The sequence below is a fragment of the Bombina bombina genome, chromosome 1, assembly GCF_027579735.1.
Source record: "Bombina bombina isolate aBomBom1 chromosome 1, aBomBom1.pri, whole genome shotgun sequence".
NCBI lineage: Eukaryota > Metazoa > Chordata > Amphibia > Anura > Bombinatoridae > Bombina > Bombina bombina.
Window position 1 is genome coordinate 153,042,569 of NC_069499.1, and position 16,725 is coordinate 153,059,293.

Below are 16,725 nucleotides of genomic sequence, written 5' to 3' on the forward strand. Positions count from 1 at the left end.
CCTATTGCTAATGGTAAGCATCCTTGGACACATCTTTCAATGGACTTCATTGTCGAGCTCCCTGTTTCCAATGGCAATACTGTTATCCTTATGGTGTTTGACCGTTTTTCTAAAATGCCACATTGCATTCCCTTGATGAAGCTGCCTAACGCTCAGGAGCTTGCTTCAATTTTTGCCTGGGAGGTCTTCCGTTTACATGGGTTACCCAAGGAGAAAGTGTCAGACTGGGGTAGCCAGTTTGTCTCCAGATTTTGGCATTCCTTTTGTGCTCAAATTGGGATCCAGCTTTCCTTCTCCTCTGCATATCACTCTCAATCCAATGGGGCTGCGGAACGGTCTAATCAAGCTCTGGAACAGTTCCTCCGTTGCTATGTCTCAGATTACCACAATAATTGGTCTGAACTGTTAGCTTGGGCTGAGTTTGCTTGTAATAGTGCTATTAATGCTTCCTCCAAGTTAACCCCGTTCATGGCGAATTATGGGTTTCAACCATCCTTGTTGCCCAATTCATTCATGTCTCAGGGTATTCTAGCTTTGGATGAGCATCTCCAGCAACTCCGTTCCACGTGGGTGCAGATTCAGGATTGCCTTCATCGTTCTATGCAGCGCCAAAAGTTCCAGGCTGATCATAAGCATCTGCCCGCACCTTCCTACCAGGTTGGTGAGAGAGTTTGGCTGTCCTCCCGCAACTTGAACCTTCGTGTGCCTTCCAATAAATTGGCTCCCCGTTATGTTGGTCCTTTTCGAATACTCTGACGGGTTAATCCTGTGGCCTACCTCCTGCTATGCGCATCTCCAATGTTTTTCATGTCTCCCTCTTGAAACCATTGGTTTACCACTATGTTGCCTCATCCCCATCCTATCTTTGTTGACAACCATGAGGAGTATGAGGTCAGCAGCATTATTGACTCTCGTATGTCCAGGGGCTGCGTACAGTATTTGGTTCACTGGAGGGGCTACGGTCCGGAGGAGCGTTCTTGGGTTCCCTCCTCTGATGTTCATGCTCCCGCCCTCCTCCGTGCCTTCCATGCCCGTTTCCCCAGTAAGCCTTTTTTCCTCCTGAGGGGGAGGGGTCGTTGAGGGGAGGGTACTGTCAGGGTTTTTTCCCTGTTGTGTTTGCCATGTGCTGCTGGCAGCCATTTTACTAACCTCTCTTTCTGACTATGGTGCATTTTGGGGGATGCTGCTCACTTCCTGCACTTCCTTTTATGGCCAGACTGGTGTGCATCATCCATGTGAGACAGGATGCAGTCTCAGAATTGTGATGTCATCACTTATTATTTAAAGGGCCTCTGTTCAGTATGCTTTGCCTTTGCGTTGTCTCAGACCTGTTTGTGAGAGTTCCTGTGTATTACCTGGCTGCCTGACGTCCTTCCTGGATCCTGATCCCTGGCTTGTTCCTGACACTGCTGTTTTCCTTGTTCCTGATTCCAGCTCGTCTGACTATTCGCTTTGGCTCCTGACTCAGCTCGTCTGACTACCAGCTCTGGTTTTGACTCCTGGCTTGTTATTTGACTTGTGGACTTTTTATTATTTTTTGTTATTAATAAAGGTGTAATTATTTTTGCACTTCTCGTCTCAGTCTGATTCCTGGCACCCTGACAACAACACTGGGCCCAGCCACTTTTTCATCTTGAACAAAGTGGCCGGATCCACCCACCGCTTCCTCTCCCCCTTCCTGTCCAGTTCCCCTTCCTCTCCCTCTCCCCCTCCCTCTCTCCTGACTAATCTCCTGCCTGACCTCCTCTATAATCTCTTCTCTAAACTGATTCCTGAGGAACTCTAATAGCTGCGGGCTAATCTGCCCCCTATTCCCCCTCCCGACATACTCAAACAAAAAGTGAATGTGCCAAAATGAAAGGGGGTCAAAATAAATAACAAACCGTAAAAAGTGCAAAAAGTGTGAAAGGGATATAAATAAAAGAGGGTAAGGGGTATTAAACAGACAAAAATGTAGAAAAAGATTAAAATGAGGATATGTAAACAAAATCTAACTATGGGATGGGGATGGGCTAAAAGGGAATGGGGTATGGGCTGAAAGGGAATGGGGTATGGGCTGAAAGGGAATGGGGTATGGGCTGAAAGGGAATGGGATATGGAGTGTAGTATGAGAGGGGATGGGGTATGGAGTGTATATAGTGTTATTGATAAGTGTATATATGTATTGAATGTGTTTGCGTGTAAATGTGTTTATATAAGTATTAACCAAAACCACTCGCACACTCACCCAAACAAACTCTCGCTCACTAACGCTCTCTCACTAACTCACTATCTCACAATAACACTAACTAACTCTACACTAACACTAACTAACTCTCACAATAACACTAACTCACTATCTCACACTAACACTAACTAACTCTCACACTAACACTAACTCACTCTCTCACACTAACTCACTATCTCACAATAACACTAACTCACTCTCACAATAACACTAACTCACTCTCTCACACTAACACTAACTCACTATCTCACACTACCACTAACTCACTCTCACAATAACACTAACTCACTCTCTCACACTAACTCTCACAATAACAGTAACTCACTAAATCTCTATAATCTCACAAAACCCTCCAGCAACACAGTAAAAGTAGCCATGCTTGTAGCATGCTTTTATACCCTATGTAAATGTTTAATGATGTACCGGTTTGCAAAGTAAAGTATGTTTAGGTGTGCTTTGTTTGTAATTAGTATGTGTGCAATGTGTATTAGTTGTGTGAATTTGCACATGCTCATATTGAGTTAGTATTTGTGGAATGTGTATAATGTGATGATGTCATAGTGATCGTTTTGCATAACATTGTCCAAAAGTATTATCTGTAAATGTAAATACATATTTGTGATGGTGTCGTATTTGTAAAGTGTTGTAAATGTTTATTTGTACTAATGTTCCATAATCTTGAATGCAAATGTTTTGTTTGCGTATGAGTGTGCAATTCTTTTTTCGTGTTGTTTTGTTCCGTGTTGCAAGATCGTAACGTATTTATGTATTCCTCGTTTAATGTAAATGTTGTGCATTCTCTTTCTTTTCCGAATGTGAATGTGTAATGTGTATGTGCTATGTTGCGTGATTGTTGTTTGTACATTTGATCTTTTTGTTGTGCATTATTCCGTTTACGTAATATGACAGAGCAGTGCGTATTTCTCGCGAGATCGAGTGTTAACTGAAAAATCTGTGCTTCTTTCATTTATCATTTATCTCTATGGGAGAATGTTTAACGCTGCCATGATTACGCGTAAAAAATAAACACGGTAGTCGTGTTACCGCAACGCGTTACGAGGTTGTTTTGAGACTCGTAATACCTACATTAAGAAAAGTGCGCAATGGAAATAACTAACGCACCCCTCATAACGCAAAACTCGTAATCTAGGCGTTTGTTTCTACTAATTGTATTGTGTGCAAACACATTTGTTTTGTTTGTGTGGAATATACGCATTGTTACAACTTAGCTTGTGCTCCCCCTTAGGGTTATCAATTATAGATTTCCCTTTTCATATTAGATACTTATGTATACACTTGCTTGCTTTATATAGTTAGTCTACCAGAGGATTGAAAATATAAGTAGGAACTTTGAAAGGAGGTTAAAGAAAAAGGTAAAATAGAATTTACAGGAATAGTTTAATTATATGAAACATTTAACAGGATTTAAATAAAATAAAGAATCTGGTATCCATTTAGAGCATTTAATGTTTTGTATTATATCATCCAAGGTATTGTTAGATACTAATGTCTTCATTTTTTAGATATTTATAAAGCAGATCTACAGTAACCTTGAGAGCATTCCAATAAAACAAGCAGCATATTTAGTCTTTTTCTATAATTAAAGCATTTTCTCATTTTAATGTAATATTATTAAGTATTTCTGTTATTTCATAATTAAAAGGTTGAATCCATATTTATTACTTTGGAATTTTTCCTAGTCACAGAAATCTATTACAGAGCTTTCTTCCATCCAGTTATGAACAATACATTATGATTAATTTGATTTTCTATGTAATCACATTTATTAAAAGTGCAGAATTAAATTTGCCCATCTTCTTAAAAGTGGCACTGTCTATTTTATAATAATTAATGGAAAGTAAAGGGTGAACAATTACAAATGATTCAGAGAAATTGCCATCATTTTTAATGCTATTAACTGAATTTTCAATCAATATCTCACCAAAAAAAAGAGAAATGCTGCATTAAGTAACCAAGCATTTATATAATGGTATATGTATTATGTAAGTTAAAGGAACATACATGTTGAAAAAAGAGAATACATTTTATTATCCCACTGTTGCTTGCTTGCTATAGTTGACTATGGGGCAGATTTATTAAAGACATGTATTCCTTCATTGCAGGGTCCATAGGAACAAAAAGCTAAGTTTCAGGCCTGCTAAAGGCCCTTAGTCATGACTAAGGGCCTATAGCAGACACAAAACGTGGTAGCTGTTTGTTCCTCTGGACCCAGTTATGAAGAAATAAAGGTATTTTTAAACAAGAATCCAGTTGTGTGTTTTCACTTTGATGAAGAATTTGCAGTCTGATTCCATGCCCAGCATTGTGAGTGTGCTGTTTACCAGTTTACCACAGTGTTGAAAATACAGCAGGTTTATTAAAGAAAGGGTGGACGGGGCAGACATCTTTGTCCTGTCAGCCCTGAATTGTCTCTGGTGGGCAGCAATACACTGCCCACATCTATCATTGCCCCTTGCTCGTGCAAACCCAATCTCCCAGGTCGGAAAAGTCTGGGGGGGGATTGATAAAAACACCACATAACAGGTGGCGTAGTAAGATGACCACTGCTTCTTAACTCTCAACTGCAGGCTCGCTCATGTGAACCTGCAGTTGACAGGGCTCTGAAGCTCATATCGGAGCTTCATACATAATTGAGTATACATTCAATCAAAACCAGTTCAAAATATTTTTTTTTGTCAATTTTATTTGTCAGGTTTTCATCCCCATTTCAAAATGAACTGCCCCTTCATGACCAGGCTTTCAAACAAGATTACACCTTTGTGACCACAATGTCAGAACATGTTCATGACAGTGCGTTTTTCAACTATATTATTGAACTCCCAGTCATGAAGGCACAATTCTGTTTAAAGCTCAGTCATGAAATTGTGGTTCCTTTTGAAAACCAGGTCACAAAGGCCCATCCTATTTGTACAACATTTTTGTTGCTAAAATATTGCAATAAAGTATTTTAATATAAAATATTAAATGTTTTTAATACTAATTATTAAATTTTATTATATATACTGTAAAACATGTGAAATAATCCTTATAATATATATATATATATATATATATATATATATATATATATATATATATATATATATATATATATATACTAGTCCTAAAGCCTGTGTACACGGGCCAATTTTTTATGTACCACGGTTCCATCCCTCTCCCCCTCTCTCTCTCTCCACCCCTCCCCCCTCTCTCCCTCTTTTCCCCCCTCTCTCTCCCTCTTTTCCCCCCTCTCTCTCCTTCTTTTCCCCCCCCCCTCCCTCTTTTCCCCCCTCTCTCTCCCTCTTTTCCCCCCCTCTCTCTCCCTCTTTTCCCCCTCTCTGTCTCTCTTTTCCCCCCTCTCTCTTTTCCCTCTCTCCCTCTTTTCCCTCTCTCCCTCTTTTCCCCCTCTCTCTCCCTCTTTTCCCCCTCTCTTCCCCCTCTCCCTCTCTCTCTCTTTTCCCTCTCTCCCTCTCTCTCTTTTCTCTCTCTTCCTCTCTCTCTTTTCCCCCTCTCCCTCTCTCTATTTTCTCCCTCTCTCTCTCTTTTCCCCCTCTCACTCTTTTCTCTCTCTCTCTTTTCTCTCTCTCTCTCTCTCTCTCTCTCTCTCTCTCTATCTCTCTCTCTCTCTTTTCTCTCTCTTTTCTCTCTCTCTTTTCTCTCTCTCTCTCTTTTCTCTCTCTCTCTCCCTCTCTCGCTCTCTCTCCCTCTCTTTCTCTCTCTCTCCCTCTCTCTCTTTTCTCTCTCTCTCTCTTTTCTCTCTCTCTCCCTCTCTCTCTCTCCCTCTCTCTCTCTCTCTCTCTTCTCTCTCCCTCTCTCTCTTTTCTCTCTCCCTCTCTCTCTTTTCTCTCTCTCTCTATTCTCTCTCTCTCCCCCTCTTTTCTCTCTCTCTCCCCCTCTTTTCTCTCTCTATCTCTCTCTCTCTTCTCTCTCTTCTCTCTCTCTCTCTCTCTCTCTCTCTCTTCTCTCTCTCTCTTTTCTCTCTCTCTCTCTTTCTTTCTCTCTCTCTTTTCTCTCTCTCTCTCTCTCTCTTTCTTTCTTTCTCTCTCTCTCTCTCTTTGCTCTCTCTCTCCCCCTCTTTTCTAAGGCCAAGTGTGTTTGTCTCTACTGCGGCTGCGCATGACGGCTTCAGACAAACACACTTGGCCTTTTATAATATAGGATATATATATACTGTATATATATTACAGCATCTATAATATTTATTAATTATTATTTTTTAATATTTTATATGTAATATTTCAATAGCATGCCTTAAGATAACTAAGTTTTCATGTGCCCAAACCCAACACTGTGTTAGATCTATATCGTGAAATACGAGTCGCGTTACGCATATTTTACATTCCTATGTTCTTCAGATAGAATAGTTTTTTCATTTTTATTATTAAATATATATTTCTATATACAGTGGGGAAAAAAAGTATTTAGTCAGCCACCAATTGTGCAAGTTCTCCCACTTAAGAAGATGAGAGAGGCCTGTAATTTTCATCCTAGGTATACCTCAACTATGAGAGACAAAATGTGGAAACAAATCCAGACATTCACATTGTCTGATTTGGAAAGAATTTATTTGCAAATTATGGTGGAAAATAAGTATTTGGTCAATATCAAAAGTTCTTCTCAATACTTTGTAATATATCCTTTGTAGGCAATGACAGAGGTCAAACGTTTTCTGTAAGTCTTCACAAGGTTGTCACACACTGTTGCTGGTATGTTGGCCCATTCCTGCATGCAGATCTCCTCTAGAGCAGTGATGTTATGGGACTGTCGCTGGGCAACACGGACTTTCAACTCCCTCCAAAGGTTTTCTATGGGGTTGAGATCTGGAGACTGGCTAGGCCACTCCAGGACCTTGAAATGCTTCTTACGAAGCCACTCCTTTGTTGCCCGGGCGGTGTGTTTGGGATCATTGTCATGCTGAAAGACCAAGCCACATTTCATCTTCAATGCCCTTGCTGATGGAATGAGGTTTGCACTCAAAATCTCACGATACATGGCCCCATTCATTCTTTCATGTACACAGATCAGTCATCCTGTTTCCTTTGCAGAGAAACAGCCCCAAAGCATGATGTTGCCACCCCCATGCTTCACAGTAGGTATGGTGTTCTCTCTCCTCCAAAAACGACAAGTTGTGTTTCTACCAAACAGTTCTACTTTGGTTTCATATGACCATATGACATTCTCCCAATCCGCTTCTGGATCATCCAAATGCTCTCTATCATACTTCAGACAAGCCCGGACATGTAGTGGCTTAAGCAGGGGGACACGTCTGGCACTGCAGGATCTGATTCCCTGGCAGCGTAGTGTGTTACTGATGGTAGCCTTTGTTACGTTGGTCCAGCTCTCTGCAGGTCATTCACTAGGTCCCCCTGTGTGGTTCTGGGATGTTTGCTCAACGTTCTTGTGATCATTTTGACCCCACGGAGTGAGATCTTGCGTGGAGCACCAGATTGAGGGAGATTATCAGTGGTCTTGTATGCCTTCCATTTTCTAATTATTGCTCCCACAGTTGATTTCTTCACACCAAGCTGCTTGCCTATTGCAGATTCAGTCTTCCAAGCCTGGTGCAGGTCTAAAATGTTGTTTCTCGCGTCATTTGACAGCTCTTTGGTCTTCACCATAGTGGAGTTTGGAGTGTGACTGTTTGAGGTTGTGGACAGGTGTCTTTTATACTGATAACAAGTTCAAACAGGTGCCATTAATACAGGTAATGAGTGGAGGACAGAGGAGCCTCTTAAAGAAGAAGATACAGGTATGTGAGAGCCAGAAATCTTGCTTGTTTGTAGGTGACCAAATACTTATTTTCCACCATAATTTGCAAATAAATTCTTTCCAAATCAGACAATGTGATTGTCTGGATTTGTTTTAATACTTTGTCTCTCATAGTTGAGGTATACCTATGATGAAAATTACAGGCCTCTCTCATCTTCTTAAGTGGGAGAACTTACACAATTGGTTGCTGACTAAATACTTTTTTTCCCCACTGTACATGTCATAATGTTAATGTAAAATGCATATCTATACCTATATATCTATAGGTATATACAGGTATATATATAAAAATAGGATAAGATAAAAGTAAGGGATGGAGATAGTGCAGTGCTTATATTATATAATTATTTCATCAACTAAGCACATCTAGTTAGGATAAAGGCAAAAAATGTACAACTCCAATAAAATTGCAGACAGAAAAGACAACTAGAAAAGTATGCCCAATCCTAATTTTTAAATCAAGTAAGTCATTTCTAAGGTTAAAATTAAATTAAATGTAAAGTCATACGAATCATTACTTTATTAATATATAAGCATAAAGAATAACAGACATACAAGCCACAGTCATACTAGTTTAAAAACACTTAAACCATAGCACAGTTAATTATGATGTGTACAAGTATTAACCCAATGTAGTTAGCTCTATAAATGAGAAATGAAGGCTATTGCATGCAAATTCAAAATAGTGAGCTAAGCTCCTTCAATCCGGGAGCTATGGTTAATCATCAACATTAATGCAGCAATGCAGAGCCAGTAAATAATTAGTAGAGCGTAGGTTATGTTATGACGTATAGTATAGACACAAACATTGTGGGTAATATTACGGTAAGCACATTAAAAAAGGAGACAAATTCCCAAAGTAGAAAACCCCTGACGCACGTTTCACAGTCATGCTTCTTCAGACTGAAGAAGCGTGGCTGGTAAATGCACGTCAGGGGCTTTCTGCTGGGATATAAGAATGACTTTACTTTTAATTTAATTTTCACTTTAGCAATGACTTTTTTTATTTAAAAATTAGGAACATTGGGATGTGAAATATTAATAACTCCTGCCAGGTTAGCAAGCAAGCAATATGTATTAGCATTTTTTTTTTCATGTTTAATATTTTTCAGTTAGCTATTTCAAAATGCACATGCACAAATCAGTGTGTGCAAGTAGGAAAACGTATTCACAAGTTGATTGTGAGTGGAGAAACTTAACATATCAAAATATACATGCAATAGGGGGTGGAGCTAAGTGTCCATTTTCAGCTCCTAACAAGCAATGAACATTTAAATGTTTCAGGTACTTCTTACGAGCTTATAGATGTGGGACCAGTTGCAGGATGCTTCTTTGATATGTATCAATAAGTAATCAAAAGTATGTATTGAGTCTAGACTGTCCCTTTAAGAGGTGTGATAGGACCATTGTATATGTTACCTTTGGCTGAATTCCCAGTTTCTATCCTTATAACAAATACTTAACAACCAAAAACCCATAACATTTGTCGCTGTGCGGTTTTTAGTCTTATTAACTGAAAATTTTGTTTCCCAAATCATTCAAAAATGAAAATGTGATCGACCCTCATGTGTTTAACCCCTGCAGAAAGATTTGTTACATGGTTAAAGTCAGCACCATAGCAGCAATGCACTACTGGGAGCTAGCTGAACACATCTGGTGAGCCGATGACAAGAAGCATATGTGTGTGACCACCAATCTCCTGCTAGCCCCTCGTAGTGCCTACCTAGATAAAGTGTTCAACAAAGTTTATGAAGAGAAAGAAGTACATTTGATAGAGAATTAAACTGAAAGTATCTTAAAAAAGTTTCACCTGCATTCAATTGCTTTGTTTAAAATGTTTAACCATCCACTTGTAATACCAAACTGAGTTATTCTTGGCACAAGACTGAGCACAATATAACACATCCTGCGAGATGCAGCACTTGTAATCTAATCCAAAATGTTCTACTGAAATAGAGCATTTTATTTTCACAAAACAATGCACCTTTAAAAGAAAAGAACATACGGCCAAATTTTGAGCTTTGCGTTATGAGTAAAACGTACCAGAGCTGTTGGAAGTGGAGGGCCCTCTAGTGGGCCTGTAGCAAAATTAAGGGATAGCTGACTTGAAGTCTGGAGGTTTCTAGAGTGTGTGTATGCTACAATGTTGCAAGTGGGTGGGCGGGTGTACCTCTTGCCTTTATAGGGTCCTGCTCCAGTGGATCCGGCCTCTTCCTGCCTCCAGACTTCGACGAGAAATTTCTGCAGAGCTGGTCTTCTTCCACTTAGGCCTCAGCTGTCATGAAGCGTTCTAGGCGAACTTCTTTGCCTCCCAGGAGATACAGGGATGCTGTAGTTGAGCCTTCTAGGAGGAAGGGACCTGGAGGAGAAAAAGGAACATCAGATCCTGAAAATGTGGTACCCCCTACCCCCCAGATTAGGGCGTCCAATAGGCCCACTATTGCTGCTAAGCAGGCTGCTAGAAGGGAGTTGAGTTTTCCCCCTAAGAGCAGGTGTGGGGCAAGGGCTGGCACTAGGGCCGGGGGGAGTGAGTCTAGGGCTGCGCAGGGAGGGGTTAGCAATTCATTAGCCCAGGCCTCTGCTAGGGCTCTAACAGGCGAGGGGACTGTGTCCACTAGGGAGAGTGAGGTGGCAGCATGGCTGCAGCAGGTTCCGGCGCTCCCGCCGGGTACTCTAGCCGCCGTCCTGTCCCTTGCGCAATCCCTGGCTTCTGCCATGGGGCCGGGCGATGCGCTGCAGGGGCGGGATGTGGCTGGGGGGTCCGGTGGTAGCTGTGGCTTGCCAGGCCAAGCGAGCGTTGGGCCTTCTACGTCGGCGGGGCGTGGCCACGCCCCCGCACGTGACGCGCGACGCGACTCCTCCCCTTCTGACGGATCTTCCGTGGGTGAGGAGCGCGGTCGCACGCGAGCCAGACGCCGCCCTGCTTCGAGACCGGGGACGCCGACCGGAGTAGCTCCAAGTAAGTTGGGGAGACTCCGGGTGGCGACGACGGTCGCAGGGGGCGGGGGGGCGGGTGAGGGCTCGGCAGTTCAGCGAGAAGGGGGCATGAGGCAGGAGCAAGCAGACCGGAGAGGTGCCATAAGCGGGGGCGCAGATGACGTCACCGCAGGGGTCAATGCAGTAGTGGTCAATCGGGCACAGGGCAGCAATCGATATCCAGCATTCAAGGGGGGTCCACTCAGGCAGGGGTTAATTTAGCTCACGGGTCTGGTCAGCAACCTTTTAGGCAGGCTGGGGCAGCTGAGTTATCTGGACTGAGGGGTATAGGCGCACATGACGCCGACATCATTGTGGCTAGGGAGGCGGTAAGGCCAGGGCCCAGCCAGGGTATGAACAGGAACAGAGGGCAGAATGGGGGCGCAAATGACGCCGGTACCTCTCAGGGCAGGGGCCTCATGAGTATCAGGCAACAAGCAGAGGACAGGCTAGATGCTGGCAGGGGTCAGAATTTGGCATCAAGGCCGGAGACTAATAGGAATGGCCAGGGATCAAGTGGGTTCAGTGAATCAGCGAATGGGCAGCAGAGCCAAGCAAGGGGTGTGATTGTAAGCATGGATGGCGCACAAATTGCTGCGACTGTGCAGCGGGAAGTGAGAGAGTGTGTGAGTCAGGCACTGGGGGCTCAGGAGGACCTGATTAGGAGAGCTGTGGCGTCTGCATTGGGGGTGCATGAGAGGGCAAGGGTAGGCGAAAGGGAGGGCTGTTCCCCATCTGGGGCCCTCATTGCCGCTCAGAGTACTCCCCAGTCTGCTTTTTCTTCACAGGTCCCTACGGTTGAGGAACGCAGGATGCAAGCTGGCACAAGTAGTCAGATGGCAGCTTCTGGAGCCGTTGGGGGGTCTTCTACATCCACAGCAGTTGCTGGTCCATCAACACCTTCTAGTACAATGCAGCTTCCATCATCGGAGGGCGCATCGCTGACGCTACCACAGGCCGGTGAGTGTAACATCACTGACATCACACACACGAACATGGGTTCTTCCTCTAGTGACTCTGGCTCTGATAGTGAGGCAGGGCTGGGTTTAGTGGGAAAGGGACAGCAGCAGATGTTCAGGATAATAAAGAAGTTAGTGGCAGCTCAGGTTCAGGCGAAAGCAGGCGCACAGGGCGTAGTTGAGGGCGACTCTGCAACCCAGGTTGCGGAGGCGGCGGTAGTAGCCGCAGGCCAGGTAGCTCCTCGGAAAGTGGCGGTGCACGGGGACTCTTACCCGTGTCTTGTCCACTCGCTATATGGGCACCTGAAAGCGAAAGTTATCAAAAAGATACAGGAAGGTAGATATGTGAATATCTACGAGCTCTCTCCAGAAGCTTGCAGGGCCAAGGAGAGGGCGGCCGATGGCTCCGGCCCCAAAAAGGTGCGGCGTCAGGAGACGTACGAGGAGTGGCAAGCAGGTTATAGGATATTGGCGTCTTGCTACGTGGATAGGTGGCCGACTCAGGGGCATAACCTCTTTAAATATCAAGACACTATTGGCGATATTTACAAGAGATTTAAAGAAGGCGCATGGCGGGATTACGATGTAGCATTCCGCAAGAAAATGGTCGGCAATCCTATATTGCATTTTGGGACGCAGGATATGCACCTGTGGTCCAAATTGGGGCGCGAGAGGTCCACCTCGCCACCGGCGGTGGCTAGGCCTGGAGCCCAGCGGTCCTTACCCCGCCAGAAGAGACGCGGGAGGGAGTGCTGGAAATTCCAGGACAAGCAGTGTGACAGGGGAGCGAATTGCTCCTTTCGTCACATCTGCAAATTTTGCAGCGGACCACACCCAGGGTCTGAGTGCGCGAAAAGGAGGGACGCTAGCGCACCCTTCCAGGGTAGTAGAGGGGGGGCTGGGGTCAAGGGCCCCAACTCCACTTCAAATTGAGAGGATGGTGCCTTGGTTGGCGCTATACCCTGATGGGGAGGCGGCGGTGCTCCTATTGTCTGGGTTAAGAGAGGGTTTTAGGATTCCAGTTAATACACCGGTAACTGGGTCATGCATACACCACAATTTGAAGTCGGCTTCTGAATTCCCCCACGTGGTGAGGGAAAAGCTGGCGAAGGAGTTGAGACTGGGGAGGGTAGTTGGGCCGTTCAGAGAGCGGCCTCTACCGGATCTGGTGGTTTCTCCCTTGGGGGTGGTGCCCAAGAGAGAGCAGGGTAAGTTTAGGCTTATCCATCACCTTTCGTTTCCCAAAGGGGCGTCAGTGAACGACGCAATTGACCCAGACCTCAGCTCGGTGCACTACCAATCTTTCGATGATGCACTGGAGGTGGTGCGGTCACGGGGTCGGGGGGCGCTAATGGCTAAGCTGGACATCGAGTCGGCTTTCCGCTTGCTCCCGCTTCATCCTTCTTCCTTCAGGTTGATGGGTATGAAGTTCGAAGGCGAATTCTTCATTGACAGGTGCCTGCCCATGGGCTGCTCATTGTCGTGCGCCCTGTTTGAGTGCTTCAGCTCCTTCTTACACTGGGTGGTACAAGAGGCATCCGGGGGCGGGGCTGTGGCCCACTATCTAGATGATTTCTTGCTGGTAGGGGGGGCCGGTAGCGACGAGTGCGCCAGGTTGATGAGGGTAATGCAGGAGGTTACGACCGATTTTGGGGTCCCTCTTGCGGGTGAAAAAACCCAGGGCCCATGCACCTGCCTGACATTCCTGGGCATAGAGATAGACACAGTAGAATCCCTATGCAGGCTCCCGAAGGATAAAGTCGACCGCCTCCTGGAGGCGGTTCAATCGGCGTGCCGCGCGGAGTACATCTCCATCAAGGAGCTGCAATCGCTATTGGGCCTCCTTAACTTCGCAGGCAGGGCCATTCCCATGGGGAGGGTCTTCAATCGCAGGCTGGAGGCCCAATTGAAAGGGCCGCGGGGGTTCAGGCATAGACGCCGGGTGACGGACCAGATGAGGGACGACCTAAGAATTTGGGAGAAGTTCCTGGTCCATTTTAACGGGGTATGCCTTTGGAGGGCTGGGCCCATCTCTAACCAATCCCTGCACCTGTTTACGGATGCAGCTGGGGGGTTTGGCTATGGCGCATATCTGGACGGGGATTGGAGCGCGGAAGCTTGGCCAGGGAATTGGTTTGTCTCAGGTCTCACGCGTAATTTAGCACTGCTGGAACTTTTCCCCATAGTCGTTGCAGTCGAGCTGTGGGGGGAGAGACTGGCCAATCGGTCAGTAATATTCTGGTCAGACAACATGAGCGTGGTGTACGCCATTAACAGATTGTCTGCAGCTTCGCCGGTAGTGGTAACCTACCTGCGACACCTGGTCTTGCGGTGCTTGCAGCTTAATGTTCGCTTCACTGCTCGGCACGTGCCAGGGGTTAGCAATGTTATAGCTGATGCATTATCTAGATTTCAATGGGATCAGTTCAGGAGGGTGGCCCCGAGGGCAGCGGCGGAGGGTCTAACATGCCCTCCTTTTCTTTGGCAGCTGGCAGAGGTTGGGAGACCGTTCTCCCCCTAATCAGGGCGTCGCTCGCTCCTAAGACGTGGGCGACGTACATGTCGCACTGGAAGGCGTGGGAGCGCTTCAGTGAACAGAAGGGTTTCTCAGTCCATCAGGCGTCTCAGGTACACGTTTTAGAATGGTTGGCGTGTCTGAAGCTAGAGGGTGTGTCGAGGTTGTCAACTCTCAGCAGGTTAGCGGCTTTGTCGTTTTTCAACAAAGCCTTGGGCCTGGCAGATTACACTAGTGCTTTCTTAGTAAGGCAGATCTTGAAGGGGTGGGGTCGGCTGGCCCCACCTCTCAAGGATCAGAGGGAACCAATCACGTCTGATAGATTGCGGTTGATGGTAGGCAAGCTGGGGGTCGTATGCCGCTCCCCCTACGAGGCATGTTTGTTTCGGGCGGCTTTCGCGCTGGCGTTCGCAGGGGCACTCAGAATAGGGGAAGCCGTTTCCGCTTCTACAAAGGCTGAAGGGGGCGGTATTAAAATGGAGCATGTGAGGTCCTCCGAAGACGGTGTCCTTCTGCTCATCCCACGATCCAAGACGGATCAAGAGGGAAAGGGGGCGTGGTTACCTTTAGCCAGAAACGAATTCCAGGACTGCTGTCCGGTGCGGAGCGTGGCGGAGTATTGCCGCATTCGCCCGGAGGGAGCGCATCAGTTTCTCGTCCACGAGGACGGTAGCTCACTTTCGGCATTCCAGTTCCGTAGAGTGCTAGCCAAGGTGGCAGCGGCAGCGGGATTAGATCCCTCTAAGATCGCCCCGCATTCGTTTCGGATCGGGGCGGCGACTTGCGCAGCGGCTAGTGGGTCATCTAAGGCGGTCATTAAGAAACTGGGGCGGTGGAAGTCAGAGCGCTATAGGGGCTACATCCGCCCTCTGAAAGACTAGTGCTCGGGGGCGGGGTTGGGCGGTCCTCTCTGTCACCTCCTCGGCCGGGAGGGGGGGGAGGCAGGGGATGCCTACTGTGGTCATATGGCAGCATTTCATTGTCCCCATCCATGTTGTTTTAGGTAAAGTAAGGACCCCAGTGCGCGTGTGGATTATTGGGCATTCCTTTATCCACTGGGCGGCTATCAGGGCACATCAATCCCCGGGCGGGCAGCAGCTAGGAGTGGCGACTTCCAGGGCTAACATCCGCTGGCTCGGCCGCAGGGGTTTAAATTGGAGCGAACTTCCCTCATTGTTACAGGATGCGCATAGGAGGTGGGGAAAGCCTCAAGTGATTGTTGTGCATTTGGGGGGTAATGACCTGGGATCCATCCCAGTGTTGGATTTGATACAGATTATGATTGCGGACATAAAGTGGGTGTGCACGTGGCTCAAGGACGTGCGGATTGGATGGTCTAACGTGGTTGCACGGCTGCGGTGGCGTCACATCGTCACGCAGAGGGCAGCGTATAACGTCCGCAAGAAAGTAAACAGGGAAGTGGGAAGAGCGGTCACGGCCGTTGGAGGTTTTGTCATCAGACATGACACTATCACGGCCGACAAGAAGGCCCTTTACCGACCTGATGGGGTTCACCTGGCGGACGTTGGGTTGGACATTTTTCTGGCTGACATTAAGAAAGCCATCTCATTGGTTATTTAAATTGGAAGTTGGCAATTTCAATAGTTAATTTAGTTGAAGTTCAGGCTATGGTTGGTATCTGACCGTGGTTATATTTAAAAAAAAAAAAAAAAAAATTTTTTGTATAATTGTTCTGGTTTTATATGGTTGATGTTATTTAAGGGCTATGTTGGTTAAGGGTGGCGGTGAGAGTTGATGTTCTCTTGTGGCGGTCGGTCAAGGCCCTGGGAGCGGGTACAGAGAGAGCAGAGTGACGGCCCGAACACAGGGGGAGGTGTCGCCCACTAAGTGCCGGCTTAGGGGTTCCTCTCCCTTTAAAGAGCTGCAGGCCGAAGAGCTCTTCGTAACGAATCTCTCTCGCTGTACCAATGAGCGTGCGCAACCCTGTGCCACGCTGCAGACATCGGAGGGGCCTTGACCGGCAATCAGTAGGGGTTAGCTAGTTAGAAGAAGATGCCGCCACCAACTGGCATGAACTTGTTACAAGTTCATTCAGAGGTTGAAATTTGCTGCCTAAGTATTGGCTAATTTAGGCAGAATTAAATTTGGTTTATTTAATAAACGCGACCGTGACCGGTCTTTTCCCCAAGCAGTTGTGTTGTGTTTTTATTTTATTAGTAGAACGTAGGACGTAATAGGAGGTTTATCCCTTATGGAAGTGGAGGGCCCTCTAGTGGGCCTGTAGCAAAATTAAGGGATAGCTGACTTGAAGTCTGGAG